At 38.6% G+C, this 17,620-nt stretch overlaps 1 long non-coding RNA gene across 7 annotated transcripts in view; it reads right to left on the bottom strand.

The window, feature by feature from the left end:
- The window catches only part of LOC146657810 (uncharacterized), a 93,655-nt gene extending 76,456 nt beyond the window's left edge, over positions 1-17,199 (bottom strand). For 5 of the 7 annotated variants that reach the window (XR_014914100.1, XR_014914098.1, XR_014914099.1 and 2 more), the window contains exons 1-2: positions 6,345-17,199; positions 6,140-6,207 (exon numbers count right to left, since the gene is read on the bottom strand). This is a non-coding gene — a long non-coding RNA (uncharacterized LOC146657810). Of the gene's footprint in view, positions 1-6,139; positions 6,213-6,344 lie in introns of all 7 variants that reach the window. The other 2 variants (XR_014914102.1, XR_014914103.1) reach the window with 1 other exon arrangement.
- Positions 17,200-17,620: the final 421 nt, after the last annotated feature.

The raw sequence follows: 17,620 nt of genomic DNA on the forward strand, positions 1-17,620 counted from the left end.
GAGCATCCACCAGATGGCATCGATATGTTCATAAATGACAGACTACAGCAGATGGAGACAAGCAGTCGAGACAACATACTGTATGAGATGGAGATTGGCAGAGAGGAGCAGATGGAGAGAATTTCTGAGAAAAAGGAAAAAATGATACCACAGGATGGTAAAGAAAATCAAGTGGCTATATAGCATGGACGGGATTGGCATTTAACAAATCTGCACTTGCCAGAGGAAAAGAAATAACCATTCACTTTAAAACTGAAACCCCACAAAGTTTCTCTCTCTGTAACTGCAATTTTGGATAAAACCTGTCTTATTTCACTCATCTGAATGCTGCTTTTCAAATTTTAATTTCTGTAATATGTGAAATTATTTCTTAAAACCTATTTTTCTTAGTAATATTTAAAAGGAAACATATTAAATGTGAGAGCAGAGGCTGTGGTGAGGATTAAAGCTCTTGCTGAGCAAAACCTAACAGAATAAATTCCTGAAATGTGAAATAATTTCTTTAAACTTTCTCTTTTTATTAGTGATCCTTAAATGGAAAAATATTAAATATGAGAGCACAGGTAGTCAGGAGGATTACATTTCTTGCTAAACAAAACCGAATCAGAATAAACTGACAAGGATGATTTGTTCAAATCTGAAATGACAAGAAATTCATCTCATGAGCTCATGTCCATATCAACGTGTTCTTATCAGTTGTCAAAATAGATCAAATTTCAGCATCACGCTGTCATTGTATACATAAGAAAGGAATTAGTCAAATACTTGAGGATCAGTGATGCTAAATTATGTAAGTATGGAAAACTTTTCAAATCCCATCATTCACAGAAATAGTATTTATGATCAGGAATTAACTAATTTGCTTCATCTTCTTCTTTGAGGTGAAAACCAAACTTCACAGACCTATTTAATGTTTATTTTATTTTAATTTATTTTATTTTATTTTATTTTATTTTATTTTATTTTATTTTATTTTATTTTATTTTATTTTATTTAGGACAGTGCATGTTAATGAACATAAATGTAAAAAAAAAATATTACATGAATGTAAACATACCAGATTATAGCCAAGGGCTAATTTCCATCTGTTGTCCTTAAGCATAAAGGACAGCAACCAATCTCTCTAGTCACAGCAAGGCTGAGCATTTCGGAAACAGGTAGTCACTTATTCCACTGCCCAGATGGGGGGGTTTTTTGTTTGTTTATTTGTTTGTTTGTTTTTCCAAACTCCAGTCAGAGTCAAAGAACAAAGGATATAATCTCTCACAATTGCCGACAGCAAGAGAGGGTGACCCAGGGGCATCACCAAGGGGGTGCTGGGGGGGCACTGGCCACATCCCAAAATTTGCTGCCCGCCCCCCTTGTTCTTAAAGTTAACTCCAAGTTGAAGTTGTCTTTGAAGAAATTATTTTTGTTCTAAGAGGAAATCATAATGTTTGCAATCCAACATCTGCTGCACTAAAACGATTGCTGGAAAGGTGAAGGTGAGGCAGAAATGGGCTGTTATTAAAGTGATTTTTCATCTAAAAACATTTTCCCAGAAAGCATTTAGTTCTTCCTTAAAACCAGCTGTGTTTTCAGGTTAAGAAAAAGAAAAAAAAACATCAGACAAACAAACAAGTTTCCTGCATTAACTTATTCTGTTCATTTGACAACAGGATGTAACCAATCCTCATGGTTACATCGTTTGTCCTTTTTCACATAAACCTGAAAGTCACAGCTTTATGCTCATTTTTCAGTTCAGTTCAAATAGAAATAGAAAATGTATTCATCAGAGTTTATTCTGTCAAATACTTTACAATATGATCTTTAAGAGCACGTGATAGAAATGTCCTGTATTTTTACAGTACAATCAGTTGGTTTCATGTTATTGGTCCTCAGTGTGTGATATATGTAAGTTTTTTCCTCTTCTCTGTCTGTTACTGAAATAAATAAAGGCACGATGTTGTTGACCTCAGTGTTTTGTTTTTGTTTAGGTTTTCTTTTCTTTTCTTTTCTTTATTTTTTTAACCAGTAGTTTGTGATTGGAATTTTCAGCATTGCTCTCCATTATAAGACTCCGATGTTGTGAACTTGTAACCTGGAGTTAAGAAGTTAGTTGTGACATTTTGGGTCAAAGACTGAAACTTTTAAAATAGTGGGAGTGCATGTGTATCACACATAGTTGTGTGACAGTGAAGCATTTTCTTTGTTTTTTGATGTTTTAGCATCATTTGGAATTTGGAAAGTGGTTGCAGCAAATGCCATTTAAAAGAAGCAGAAATCATTCAAGCAAAGTAACTACTGTGTGTATTTGTCATGGTCCTTGGGTTTTGTGTTGGCTTGAGGATTTTAAATCTTAAGCTCTTCCCACACAAGAAGCGATTCACTCGTCACACCTTTCTTTGTCAACGATGGTTGGGCATTACCAGATTTTTAAGGCTCTGTTTGCCTAGGTAACCCTCTAATGTATTTCCTTTTTATTTAATGTCACATGTTTATCAACAGTATACTGTGCTAAGTTTTAGAGAAATCTCTCATACAGCGATGGTATTTGCAGTGTTATTTGTGTGCGTTTGCTGCAGACTGAGCAACTTGTTTAGATGTTCCTATTTTGCCAGTTAGAACTGCTAAATCCTGGCGCTTCCTTTCTTGATCCTCATGATCAGAGTCGAGCCTACAAAAGATGATCACTTGAATCTGTAGCTTTTCTTCATAAGGCTTTATAACTTTAACTCTTTCTATCCAACCCACAACCTTTTACAAAAGCTGTTTTGGTTCATTCTCAGACACGGCATTGATTTGTTTTTGGCTGCAACAGGGGGCTCTTTACAGCAAAAAAGCAAAAAAAATATGAAAATGCACTACATTTGCTCAACACTGAACCACAAACAGACACAGTTAGTGGCTAGCTGGTAAATACAGTGGAGCATTTAGCATCTAAAGAGGCAGAAATTCACTCAGGAGTTGGAAGAGAGAGATCAAGTACAGTCACTTTGGTACAAGTAGGCAAACAGAAACCTAACTTGAAAATTGTTATTTTCAAAAGAATTTAAAAAGTTACAAACCAAGGGTACCCCAAAGTTACCAAAAAAAGAAGAAGAATATGCTGTTAACTTGTGTTTGTTTACAAGCTGTGGGAATAGGCCTGGGCCCTGTTTCAGGAAGCCGGTTTAGTGGAAAAACTGAGTAAGTATACCCTGAGTTAACGAAAACTCTGGGTTTTCGGTTTCACAAAGCGAGTTCAGCTGAAGCCTGAGTGAGTCACTATGACGACACACGCCGTGAAGCTAACCTGCCCCCTAGCAGGTTTACTACAACTAACCCTGACTGTCTCCGCCCCTTTGTCGGAAACCTGACAGTAGGAAGTGTCAGACATGGCGTGTCCCTTCCTTGAAGAGCCAGTAGATCGTGAAGCCCAAATTCTCCGCAGAGCTCTCCGCCGGGAGAGAGTGATCAGAGCGCGTTTGGACATTTTATCATTTCCTGATGATTGTCTGTGCGAACGTTACCGTTTCTCAGCACAATCTATAATTTATTTGGATAACATCCTCAGGCCATATATTACGCATGTGACACATCGCGGACATGCTCTCAGTTCTGTACATATTATTTGTATTGCACTTCGGTTTTTTGCAAACGGGAGCTTTCTGTATAATATTGGTGACGCTGAGCACGTTTCCAAGGCTACCGTCTGTCGGGCAGTCAGGAATGTTACAGTTGCACTGAAACGTCTCCTGTACACGTTTGTGGTGTTCCCCGGTCATAGACCCACAAGATTCATCAAAGAGGGATGCCACAAAATTGCAGGTATCAGGATGACCAAAACTTAATTTATGATGTGGTGATACTTGAACTACTACTTAAATTTTACATTTATTTTCAGGGTTCCCAGGCGTGATTGGCTGTATAGATGGTACTCACATTCCAATCATTGCTCCTTCAGTAAATGAAGGAGACTATGTGAACAGGAAGTCTTTCCACAGCATTAATGTACAGGTACATAGTTCCCTGTAGCATTTCAAACTAACAAATTATTTCATCATAGTAATGGATGCTAATTTGTGTTCTCTGCACTGTGAAGATCATATGTGATGCTGCCAACATTATCACAAATGTGGAAGCCAAGTGGCCAGGCTCTGTCCATGACTCACAAATATTCCGTGAATGTACACTGAGCACAAAATTTGGACATGGTGAGTTGAAAATACTTTAAAATATATAAAGACCAATTGCTTCAGGGACATTTGAACTGAAGTGTATCCTTCTGTCTTAGGAGAGTTCACTGGCTACTTGCTTGGTGATAGGGGGTATCCATGTTTACCCTATTTGCTTACCCCTTACTCTGACCCTGAACCGGGCCCACAGCAGCGATATAATCTGGCTAATTGCAGGACAAGAGCCAGAGTTGAAATGACTATCGGAATGCTTAAGGCCCGGTTCCAGTGCCTGCAAAGACTCAGGGTCACCCCAGAAAGGGCATGTGACATTATTGTGGCATGTGTGATTCTTCACAACATTGCCACAATTAGAGGAGAACACTGTCCTTCTGAACCAAACATCAGCAGTGATCCAAACCATGAACATCCTGACCCTCCCACGGACATACAAGATGGAAGCGCAGTCAGAGACACCATATGTCACAATCATTTCCTTTGACCCATCACCTCAACATGTTGAAAGAAGAATAAACAGATTTTTTGTTCAACTGGCTTTATTGGTCACCTGTGTTTCCTGTACACAAAGTATTAAAAGATGTAAACCTCATAAAGTGTCTCTGTTGCTTCCTCCTCTGTAACAGCTGTCAATGTTTCTTCATTATTTTCCTGTAGTAAAGAAATAAACAACATTGCTGTTCTACTGTAAACTCATATAATCTGTGGAGTATTACTCACAACTGCATGTTGGTCTGGCTCAACAGGAGGCTGCACCAGATGCAGTACACCACCACCATCAACTGATAGAATATGAGGTTTATACAGGTCACTTATAACTTACAAGGGACCAAATGGCAATTAACAAACATACCAATCACCTTACACTTCATTGTCATTATGCTCTCAAAGACAACCAAGACTGAGGGAAGGCAAAATCAGTAGGAAAATAACTTCACTACAAAATAATCCATTATGGTAAAGAGTTTATCAAATGAATGAGTAGCACTGCAAAGGTGACTGTGAAGAAAGGATGTATGCACATCATGTATTATTTTGAATTTACCCCCTATGTAGGCACTTGTGTCTTGCGGGGTTATTGACTCAGAGGATGTCCCCGCAGAGATGCCTTCGGCCACAGGGCGCCCACTGTTTTGGCTGAGGGCCAACTGCTCAGCCTCTGTGAGTGGTGGTGGTGGTGGAGGACCCCCACCTGTTTTTCGGGCCTCCGCTTTTTTTCTGTTGGCTATAACGGGCCACATTTGAGCATACAGAGTAAGCAAATATGTACTTGTAATGTGCTCAGATAATTTCAATAAGTGCTTACAGACAGAAAATTAATGTAGCCTCTAACTGCAATTGATTTACATCGGACAAACAGACCAAGCACTATGGCTCATAATACAATTACACCTTACCTGTTTGGACTATATTTTTATATTTCATTTTTACTTGCTGCCAGGAACGTTTGGGGCCTGTTGGGTTGCACCTGCGCTCACATCACGTCACAAAATAAAATGTATAAAATAACAAATAAAATAACATATGATAAAATAACGTGTTAAATGGGTGGAAATCCCTAGATCAATGTTTAAATTAACACTCACGCATTGACTCTGTCGGCTATGTTTTGCCATGCATGCTCACTTTCTTTTGCAGCTGTCGCTGTGTTACTTTTTTCCGCGGAATTTGCATGTTATCGGCATATGCTGCCATCAGAATTTCGGCCTCAAGCGCTGTAAAATACATTGACCGCGCCTTCTTTCCCTCCGTCTCCATGGTGACTCACTTAATCTGTGCTCCACTGATCAGGGCTTTATGTATCCTCGTCCGCGCGCTTCACTTGGGGTTAAAGCAACTCCGCGTTGACTGAACTACTTGTTATCAGCCTTTCTGAAACCGAATATTCCGAGTTGGACAGTTCGGGGTTACTCAACCCTGCGTATCGTTTTTCACTCTGAGTTTTCTAAACCGGCTTCCTGAAACAGGGCCCTGAAAAGCCTTACCTGAGTAAGTTGGGCTGATCTCAGTTCCTTCCCTGAAGGTCCATTTTCACTTGCACCACGGATCTGATCTGAACTTACAGGAAACAAACAGCATGTGTTTGAAAACACAAAATCCATAAGAAGACATATTATCTCCATCGCTGAAGTTTTTCACACATCTAATAAATTATTCTGGTTCAAATCAACTGTGTTTTAAAATTTGTACCTATTAGGTTTGGTTTATTTTCACACAGGCGAATCAAACCATCTGAGCAGACCTGTCTGGGATGAGACGCACAAGTAAATACAGGAAAACAACACTCTGCTCTGGATTTACATTCATTTTAAACTCACTATAATTTGTGTTTTTTGCATATATACGTTTCTATGTTTGTTGCAAGTATGTTTGCTGCATGAAAACATACTTGCATACTAAGGGAAGGTGCACAGCTCAAACTTGCAGCATAGTCCTGGTAGTCAGATCGAAGTTGGATCATATACCACAAACAAACCGCTCTGGAGCTCTCTCTAAACCAAACCAGACCACCTCATTCTGAGATTACTGTGTTTACGTCTGAAAAAACAAACCCAATCAAGCAGGAAAAAGCACCAGAACTTACTAGACAGTGCAGGTGTGAAAGTATCCTTAGAGTGCCAGGTGGGGAACAAAACCAGGAGTGTGTTTATTAACTTTTTTTTCACAGGGCTATTGAGCAGCCATTCACTCAGAACAAATCATCCCTTTTATTAGTAGCAGAAGTAGCTGTTGTTGTTGGGTTTGTAATATTTTTATGTTTTGTCTGAGTTATCTTGGAAAAATGTGCACATCACCTACTGCAAACCGAATCTACCTACAGGTACAAATAAGGTAACATCAAGGTAAACCTGATGCACCATGGGTTGGCTGCCCAGCTTTCTACTGTAACAGCCTGAGGCTACTGAGGAAAAATGAGATAAACACAGTGAGGTTTTATGGCCATGCAAACGTTCGCTCACCACCTTGATCCTTTACCAGATTTGCCTCACTTTAACTTCATCCACTTTGTGAAAATCAAAACCGAAAAATCAGTATTTTGACATTTTGGAGAAGAACCATCACATACTGGAGAGGGTAAACATGGTATAAAGGCACTTCTACAGAGCGATCTTTAAGAAAAAGTTCTTTAAAAGTTCATTCTTGATTTTTATGATCCCTTTATGAGAATTTTTTGATCACATTTTGCAAGATGAAAGATTTCCTGAACAAAAGTTGGAGTCTCCTTTTCTTCCTCTTCTGCTTCCAGATGCTTCCTTTTAGCAGGGACTAAAGTGAATCATCCGTCTGATCAGCGCATTTGATTTGGCAAAAAATTTACACCACATGCTCTTTTTGATGCAACCTGCCCGTCTATCTGGGCTTGGGACCAGCTCCAGGAGCCACTTGTGACCCCCAGCGGCTGGTTCTAAACAGACGATGAAGTAAAGAGATAATATCTGTAGCTTGTTTTATTTATGACATTAACATCCATGAAATGTTCATCAGTGGCATGATGAAAAAAAGTGTAGCAGCTGAATAAGTAAAAGGATCACGAAGTCAGCAGACTGACACTTTGCATTACATTGCTTAAGTTAGGCAGAGTTAGCCCTGATAAATCACTGGCTATAGCAGTAATATGGAGGGAAATTTACTAAAAGATTTTGGGGACTCAACTAGGCATGTTTCAATATACACACAGAGACAAAGCAACTTGATCACACGTAAAACTATTTAAGAAATACATATGTCCAAACATGATCACCGCAATCACAAAGTCAACATTTATGCACAGTTATTGAAGTTCAGCTTCACAAATCTGATCACTTTTGCTTTCAAAACGTTTCTGTGCAAATGTCTAAAAACATTTGTGACATTGTTACCGCCCACTCTCCGAACCTTAAATGCATGTGCTCGAAACATCTCATCACATAGATTTACCTTCATGGCTTAAACAAGCTGCTGCTACATCCTATTCTTCTGCTGGGAAGTCAGTCAATGCTAAGCTGGAGATGCAAGAAAACCATAGCTGCACATCTCTGTGGCCTATCCTCTGAAGTGAGTATGTTGTTAACCAGAGATGGGCAGTAATGCGTAATCTGATTACTTTTTTCAAGTAACAAGTAAAGTAAGGGATTACTATTGCAAAAACGGTAATTAGATTACCGTTACTTTCCTGTAGGAACGCTGCGTTACTGCGTTACTAAAACCGTGATTTTTTTGCGAGAATGTCTCACGACAGTGACGTAAGCAAGTGCGCCGTTAGTGACAGCAGCTGTGTGCAGATCAACAGTGGATCACATATCGATTGTGGGAGAGAGTATGAGCGTGCAGCATTTAAAGCGTGGAAGTACTGACCTTACTTTGAGTTTGATTCCATAAAAAGTGACAAAAACATTAGCGTCCATCGTGCGTGGGAAGAAAATTTCTTTTTACAGCGAAAAAAAACCCTAAACTTCCAAGGAAGTACCGAGTGAGCAACGAGGTAATGGGAAATTCACAGAGAAACTCGCGGATTCTTCAACTGACCGCGGCACACCTGCACCAGGGTAAACCTCCGCCTACCGCAGTCCTGCTTTACAGGTGAAAATAGAGCAACAGGACCGCTGAGTCTTTGACTTTATTTATGTTCTGCTGTGTTTTACTTGCATCTATTTGAAAGAGTGAGTGTAAACACAAAAAATATTTTATGTGCTGGAATGTGTAGAAAATAGGTTTAAATGTTAAACTAATTTATTCAACTCAGAGAATGTTGCATATAATAAAAATTTTGCTTGATGCATAAAGTTAAAAGATTAAAACTGATAAAACAAGTTAAAAAAAAGAGACTTTTCCATTTGATTACATTTTGTATGATGGATTATGCAGAAAAAGTAGAATTGGGCTGAAAGATCTATCGCTTTATCACCTCTTCAGGTTGTAAATCGTGTTTTTAAAAAGTAACTAAGTAATTAATTACTTTTGAAAATAAGTAATCAGTAAAGTAACAGGATTACTTTTGGGGGGAAGTAATCAGTAATTAGTTACTGATTACTTTTTTCAAGTAACTTGACCAACACTGTTGTTAACTAACCTTTGTATATGTTGAATATTGATATAGTCCAGGTAATATGGACTTACACCTTGACGTTAAGCTTACCATTCTATGATAATAGCAGGCTAGCATTGATGTTAGTTAAATGGCTAATCCTGAATATTTTCTTGTTCAACTAGCATAATGGGATTTATGTTAAAAGCTCCATAACCTACTTTAAATGGTGTAACTTTGCATGAAAGGTTTGGTAGTTCTCTTTTGTGATCCCTTCCTGTTCCTTCAGGCGCGTCTCCACAGTTGTCTTATCTTTTTTCTGTGTCAAGTCCAGATGTCAGCGTATCTTTGTCTACATCGTTTCCTGTTTTATTTTGACATTTCTTGTTATTTGTGTCATATGTTTAGTTTTACACCGTGGCGGACCGATCCCCAGTTATTGAGACTGGCGATTGGAATTGAGCTTTTCTTCTTAAAGAGCAGAATTGCGATACGTCTGGGAGGCCTAAAAAAGAGGAAATTTAGACATCTTATTACGGTTAGTGTACCCTAAATATATAACCACACCAAACATGATGAATAACATGAACTGCACATGTGTAACTCACTCTCTAACACAATGGCAGGAAGGTCCACAGACATCATTATATTAAATAAAAACATCAACATGTTTGTCTCAATGAACTCTGCTTGTATAGTCCCTTTAAAATAGGTGAAAGATTTCGTTTCCTCCTTATTTCTGTACTCTAACAATATCTACTCTCTCAACATCTGATTACCTATTTCTGTAGAAGTGTTGGTGCTTTTTTTGCACCTTGCGCCAGCCTCTTTCATCTTTCGCCTCCTCATTTTGAGTGTCATTAACAGGCTAGTCATGAGTACCTTGCATATGAGGCTCTCTGTAGGTAAGAGGGCTTAAGAGGCTACGTCCTCTCAGAGGCCTGTTGAGTTGTATACGAGTTGGTCTGGACCTCTCATAACATTAGCAGTGGGTGTCCTAGACTGCTAATACTGTCACACTGAGAGAGAAAGTCAAACAGAGAGAGGTGTTACTGTGTGTGCTGCACTTAAATTACAGGTAATATACCTCATTGGTTGATAGTAACATGCAGGGAAACATTGTGAGAAGCGTTGGCGTGAGTGTGTTCAGTATGACCATAGTTTGGGAGTTTGTGGCCAATATTCTTCATTTGCTTTTAATATAAACAACCACAGCAGGTATTACTTCCAGAACCTGTGTGTGTGAGACAGAGTTTGTGTGTTCCTTAATATAATCACTCTGCAGTAGCCGCGCACACACAGAGAGCACATGCAGAGAAATACACAGAGGGGTCTGTGGGATGAATTAGACAGCAGTGTGTGTAATTTACACATTCTGCAGGTCAATATTTTACTATTTTGTGTTTTTACAAGCCACTGAAAAATTTCACATATTTATTTTATGCAAATACATTTTGTTTGTACGTGTTTTTTTTCTTGATTTATGTGTATGCCCTCTTGCTATACTGATGTCGAGGAATTGAAAAGGAATATTTATTTTGTCTTGCTTGCCTTCTTGCTGTAAAGACATCTCTGGAGTTTATCATTACAGGTGACTGGTTTTCTCGTTGTTTACAGTAAGCTTTGTTTACCACCTGACTCCCAGTACACAGCAATGAAGTTCAAAAGGGCATAAATTGGAAGTAAAACACTGCAGGCCGTCTTTAGTTTGAGTGTATTTTCCATCATACATATTAACTCTTTCTGCCACTTTGCAACAGACATATATAATATACAGAATTGTCCAATTTTAGTCTGATGCTGCTTTTAAGGGAGAGGGGGCTTTGGTTTTACTGATCACATCAATGATTCATCCATCTAGAGACGATACCATCTGACACTGGACGAGAGGAAGGGTACACTCAGGACAGAGTCCCAATCCATTGTAGGGCTAATAAAGGCAGACAACCATTCACGCGCACATTCACACCTACAACCATCAATCAACCTTACAAGGATAAATCTAAATATCAGTCAACTAAAGACGAAAGCTGGTGGCACAGTGGTGTTGTGTCACACGTTGTGTGGCATTTCCATGTTCTCCCTGAGCCTGTGTGCGTCCTGTCCAGGCACTCCGGCTTCCACTTATATCCCAACACGTGCAGGTTAGAATAACTGGTGTTCTAAGTGTGAACGTGAGCATGAATAGCTGTCTCTCTGTGTTATCCCTGTGACAGATTGGTGGCCTGTCCAAGGTGTATGAGGTGTATCCTGGCATGACAGCTGGGATAGAGTTCAGCCGCTACAACCCTGAAATGGATAAGTGGAAGAAAATGGATGAATGGATAAGGAAGAAACACAAAGGTTTAAGGTACAATTCTAAAATTCAAGGCAAAAGCAAAACATTTTGCATCTCTGTCCACTAAAAATCAAAAGACAATATCTGACTTCCGTTTTACCTGATCTACCCGACTAGGTTTTCTCCTTGTGCATCTCTGGACAGTTTTCTGCACTGCTGCTGTTTTTATATAGCTCTGTGGAGGTCCTGTTTTTACCTTTGCCATGTGTCCTTCTGCAGTTTGACATTGGTTAAAGTTACACTCAAAGCAAACACCAACTTTGTGTCACACTGACCCTTCAAAGATTATCAATTGTGGTCAGTGGTGAATATTTTACTGCAAGCCCAAGACCTGTAAAGGTTTCTAGTAAATGAGCAAATCACATTTTTTCAGCATTTATAGAAGTTGACACTACGAACGTTGACACTGGCTGTCACAGCAGAGATTCTCCTGAAGCAAGGTGGAAATGACCTGAACTGTGGTGGCTGCCATACTGTGAAAACAAAGTACTGAAAAGTAAGGAGTAATCTAAAAATTGCAGTCCTGCCTGAGACGACCTCTGGCAGTCTCTACCTTAAGGGGGAAGCTGGGCTAGTTTAAATTGCGTATGGTTTTTGTTTTTATGTCACGGAAGTAGAAAAGAAAATCACGTCCTGTAGAGTTTAACATACCAAAGAACTGATCTGTTACTGGTGCCACATAAAAAAATAATGGGATCAGTGGAGACAATATGTTTCAGCTTCTAGGATCCGTGAATTTTTACCAGATTTAATGGCAATTCATTTTTTAAAGGAAGACGTTTATTGATTTTATTGATTTATTTAAAAAAAGCATAAACCAAAGAGTACAACAACAAAAGGAAACATGAATAAATCTAATGACATGAAAGCTGTCGGTTGGCCTGATTGGTGTTCTTGTATGGCTTTTGCAGTCAGAGGACAGTCAGCCCTTTTCATCTTTACTCTGTCAGTTCTGTGCCATAGTCCCCTCAGCAGTTTTTAATGCTTCTCAGGTTTCCTGTGCCCCATATTGATTTTGTCTTGGTCAGTGTCCTGCACAGCTACTCAAAACCTGGCTCAGTCCCAGTCCTGAGTCACCAAGCTTCAACCCTCAAGGTAACACTTTAAAAGGTCACTGGTTCAATTACTGGCTGCTCTAGTTCACCAAAAAGGCCTCTTCAGAGAAACCATCTCCTTTCCTTTGCTCATTAAGTTACATTTACATACATTTGCTGCCAAGTCACAGGATTATTAACCTGTGTGGTAGCTGGTTTGCCTGCTTGATTGGTTACCAAGGAAACCTGCAAATAGAGGGTCAGTTATTGGAAGCAATAGGAAAAGAGGACACGATAGAGTGGAATTTAATGATGATTTCTAATCAGCTGATTTTGCCTTATCAGCTTTGATGTTAGCTGATATTGTTTTGTGTCCTTAGCAATTGTAGCCAACTTAAAATTCCTACTAAATCTTTTCATATCGGACCTATTGTGCTCATTTTCAGACTTATATTTTCATTCTTGGACTCTAGTAGAGTAACAATATAAATCACAATCTAAAAATGTGTTTTTATCTTAAACTGGGCCCTGGTGCAGCTCCTTAGTTCTTGCTTTGTCTGAAACAAGTCATTTAAGTTCCTCTCCTTTGAGGCTACCTTCCCTTTTAAGCCAACTTTCATTTGATTGACTGCCCCGCCCTAACAGAAGGTTTGAACAGCGGGTGCTTGTGGCTGCTGTGTTCATGGTCTCATCTGTGTGCTTGAGATCGCCATGTTAAGAATATCCACTCACGATCATGCAGAGCAAAACTGTCTGAAACTGACTTTAAAACATGAGCATCCTCAGTTGTGACAATATATGTGACAGAAAACGAGGAACACTGCAATGCTTAGCAATTAAAACACATTCAATAAATTATCAAGTTAAACAATTGCATTTTGCAAATCATATACAATCATCCACATCTAATAGTTCAACATGGTTTAATATAAAGTTACTTAACAGCGCAACATGGGCAGTACTTATACAAGGATACGACGCTACTTCATTTCATGTGTAAATTAGGCAATCTAAATGCAGTAAGGACAAAATGAGACGCTGCCTCTGTTGTACTTTTGGTAGCTGGTTTTATACAAAAGGGCTCATCACTTTTTATCCAACCATCCTTTTCCAACCAGCATCAGCTTCTCTCATTCTTTTTTTATCCATGCTTTTCACAAAGCAATGACAAACACACACAAGAAACTGTCTTTCCACACACACACACACACACACATACTGACCGTTCATGTCAAAGACTGATATATTAAAAGAGGAGTCAGACTTTAGTGGGCTCATTGAGGCCCCTTTTTAACAATCACATTTGAAAATGATTTGAAAATGAAAGTGCCACATGAAGGGCCTCATTTCAAAATACCATGGTTTCATTTTACAATATATGATGCTGGCTGAAATTAATCAGAAATCTTTTGAGGAGATAGAAAAAGCAACATGACATAGAGAAGAAAAAAACAATATAATATATTACAGTAAAAATAAATAAATTATGTGAAGTCCATCCCATTTGTTAATTTGTGAGGCCCTCAGACTGTGATTTTGGTCTTCCAGTGCTATGTCTTGCTAAGGTAATGGATGTTACTTCAGTCTTCAGACTCAAGTCGTTTACATCCCATTACTCTGTACTACAGAGTGAAGTGAATCACTGCAGGAAGGAAGAAGAATTAAAGCAGGTTGTTGAGTTATACTGTGCTGTGAAAAAAAATTGTCCCCTTCCTGATTTCTAATTTGTTTTCACACTTACGTGTTTTGGATTATCAAATGAATTTGAATTTTAGAGATAATAAAATAATTTATATGCTTAATAAGATACCCTGCGTAATTACAAAATGGAAAGTTAAAATAATGATTTTGTTTAGTAAAGGAAAAAAATCTGCCACTGTGTGAAAAGGTCATTGCCCTCAAACCTAATCTGCCACCGTTGGCAGAAAGAAATATTTCACATCGCTGTGGAGGTCTTTTTTGCATAATTATTCTATTTTAGCCACACTCGAGCATTCTGAGCTTAAACAGCCTCTTTAAAGTAATACAAAAGCATCTCAATCAGATCCAGGACACAAACCTTCCAGAAAGTCCAACTCTTTTTAGGGATCATCAAGGTGTTTTTTGGAAATTGTAAGATGAGCTTGGTGTGTGTGTTGAGCTCTGATACAGAAGCCATTTTCCCCAGTCTCTTTCTTATTGATGAATCATGAACATTGATCTAAACTGAGGCGACTGAGGCCTGCAGTTTTGTGATCTCCTGGATAAGCTATCGATGCACTCTTGAAGTAATTTTGGTTTGCCAGTCACTCCTGTGAAGGTTCAACACTGTTCCAGGGTTTTTCCATTTGTGGATTTTGGAGTCTTACTGTGGTTCACTAGAGTCCCAAAGCCTTCGAAATGAATTTATTTCAGACTGTTTTAGACTTTTTAGACTGATAGATGTCAATGATTATGTTTCTCTTTAGATGGTAGCATCATGTTTTGCTTTTTGAGATCCTTTAGCTTTCTTGACTTTGTCAAATCAGTTCTGTTTAAGTGATTTCTTGATTCAGCAGGTCTGACAGTAACCAGGTCTGGGTGTGGCTAATGAAACTGAAGTTAGCGTTCCAAAAATACTTTTCCAGAAATGCTCGGGTAGCTTTGAATAGCTCTTTCCCTTACAGCATTTTGTATTTACTCACTATCTTAGTCTAATATTACAATTTGTGTGATCTGAAACGTGTAAATTGAACAAATACCAAAGAAAAAAGAAATCAGGAAAGTGGTAAAAAACAAGACTGGTAATGTGATGACCTTTTTTAGGTTTGGATCTTGTTTCTTTGTAATCTTGGTAGCATTTGTTTGGCAATTACAGGAATGAAATAATCTCATATAAGCCTTAATTTAAACAAGGCAATTGCCACTCAGTTGCTGTGCCTCTGCCAAGCTGCCAGCGTAATTGCGAGGCACAGCAGGGAATGTAATTTCACTTTCAAGCACAGTTTAGACAAATCTGCATTTGAGTAAAATGGAGATACCTCAAGTGTTTGCGGAAATTGTCATTAAGTGTGTATCTAAATAGATCCAAGGTTTTCACTGTGCGCCCATCTGGGAAATGGAACTTGGAAAGGCTGGGAAGTGAGTGCTAGAGTGGCATTGCAAAGCAAAGGAGAAAAAGGGAAAACATTTTTTAAGTGAATTCTGCACGTCAGAGAGAAATGTGATGAGGGCTGATAAAAAGTGACAACACAGGAAGTCGGGAATGGAATGAAAATAATATAACGAAAGGAAAATGATAATCACTAAATATCTTTTCTGCACCTTCAGACTCTGGAGAAATGAGGTGACTGGGGCTTTGGGTTCTTGCAGAGTCAGACATTGAGTATTTTCTTAATTAAGTTCCCACACACACCTAGATACAAATCATTTATGCACACGTGTGTATAAATAAAGTGAAATATACAGCCGGAGAGAGGATCTAGAGTATATGAACCTGTTTACAAATTAATCGCCACAATGCTGCAGCATTATGCATGCAACAGTCAGGCTGATGGCAGGCAATTAATGCTATATTAATGTGCGACAGAGCACAAAGTTCAGCTCTGTGATATCACTAGCTACAAATTTTTGTTTGTCGTGCTCTGTAAATGAGCACATTACAATATAAAAAAAAAATCAATTAACTGGCAGGTTTTAGTTTAATTTGAGTTCTGGTTTCCATCATTATTTGGAGAACTGCATGCTCTTTTAATACATGATTTGTGGAAGTTCAAAAGTATTTGCAAATATATAAAATCCTACACAATCACTTTATTTATTTATTTTCATCAGGTGACTGACTTGTTGAGATTATTCTTCCTACTGACCCTGAAAAAGCTCTTTGGCCATATGTTTAAGATAGCTGTCCTAATAAGTAATGAATGTGAACACAAAGAACGCTCCTGTAGACCTCTCCCTTCATGCTGTAGCTTTCATCAGTGAAATCATAAATAACTGTGCCAGGTCTGCAGGCAGGCATACATACCCAAGCCATAAAAGAACAACCATGTTTAACAGATGAAGTGAGGATGTATGCTTTGGGTCATAAGCTTTTTTTTTCAGACATTCCCCTTTAAATCATTTTGATTGAATATTGCTTCCCTGGTCCACAGAACTTTGTTCTACAAGTCTGTTGGTGTGTTTTTCTTTATTTTGATGTGCTACAGTCATTTAATTTGCGATTATAATATGTGACAAAAATTTATCCATCCATCTATTTTCTTCAGCTGGGCTGCAGCTCAGCCGGTTTAGAATCACCAACGTAACCAGCATACTTTTGGTCTGTGGGAGGAAGCTGCAGAGGAGAAGGGCCACAGGGGCAGCATGCAAACTCTTTGCTGTGTGGTAACAGTGCTAAACACGGCACCCCACATTGTGCTGTATATCCATTTGAGTTGACTGAAAGATCAAAAACTGTACCTGATTAAAATTTGGTTAATTTCCATTTGCTTTTCTTCTGATTTCATGTCTGAATTCACTGTGCAAGTTGCACAGGACAGCAAGACAGCATTTTCTCTTTAGTTTTCCACATAGGGTCAAAAGTTCAACCAACTGTGTGCTCATCTTTTTCTCTTTCCCGACATTCACAGGATTGTGCGCAGTGAATCTGTCCACCAAGGTCACACTGACAACGAGGTGTTTTACTGTAATGCAGTTGGGCATCAGGGTGAACGTTTTCTGCAAAACTAACCTTGAATGAAGCTGGATGACATCATGCTATTGTTTCTTCTGGATGTTTTCTGTACAGAGAAATACAGTGTTTGCTCATCCTTCATTACTCATCACTTTTGGCTTTTCAAAATGAAATTCAAGTTATGGGTAAGTGTGCAATAAACAGAACTTGCACAGAGCTCTTAGTTTTGAACAGTACTGTAAAAATACTGTAAAAATGTAGCTGGTTCCAACCTCATCTTCCTGTCCCTGGACTGCTTTTCACAAATACAGCCAGACTGAAAGCAGTTAAGGATTGATTCAACATGCCAATCTAAACAGTTTTCCTGAGGATTTTAAGTGAGTCAGTAAGAAAAAGATTATTTATTAAGCAATTTTCACAAACAGTCACAAAGTGCTGCACACAAAAAGAGTAATA

Source organism: Rhamphochromis longiceps, linkage group LG12, assembly GCF_057381845.1.
Source record: "Rhamphochromis longiceps isolate RC_006_pf linkage group LG12, R_longiceps_female_GT1.1, whole genome shotgun sequence".
NCBI classification, from domain to species: Eukaryota; Metazoa; Chordata; class Actinopteri; order Cichliformes; family Cichlidae; genus Rhamphochromis; species Rhamphochromis longiceps.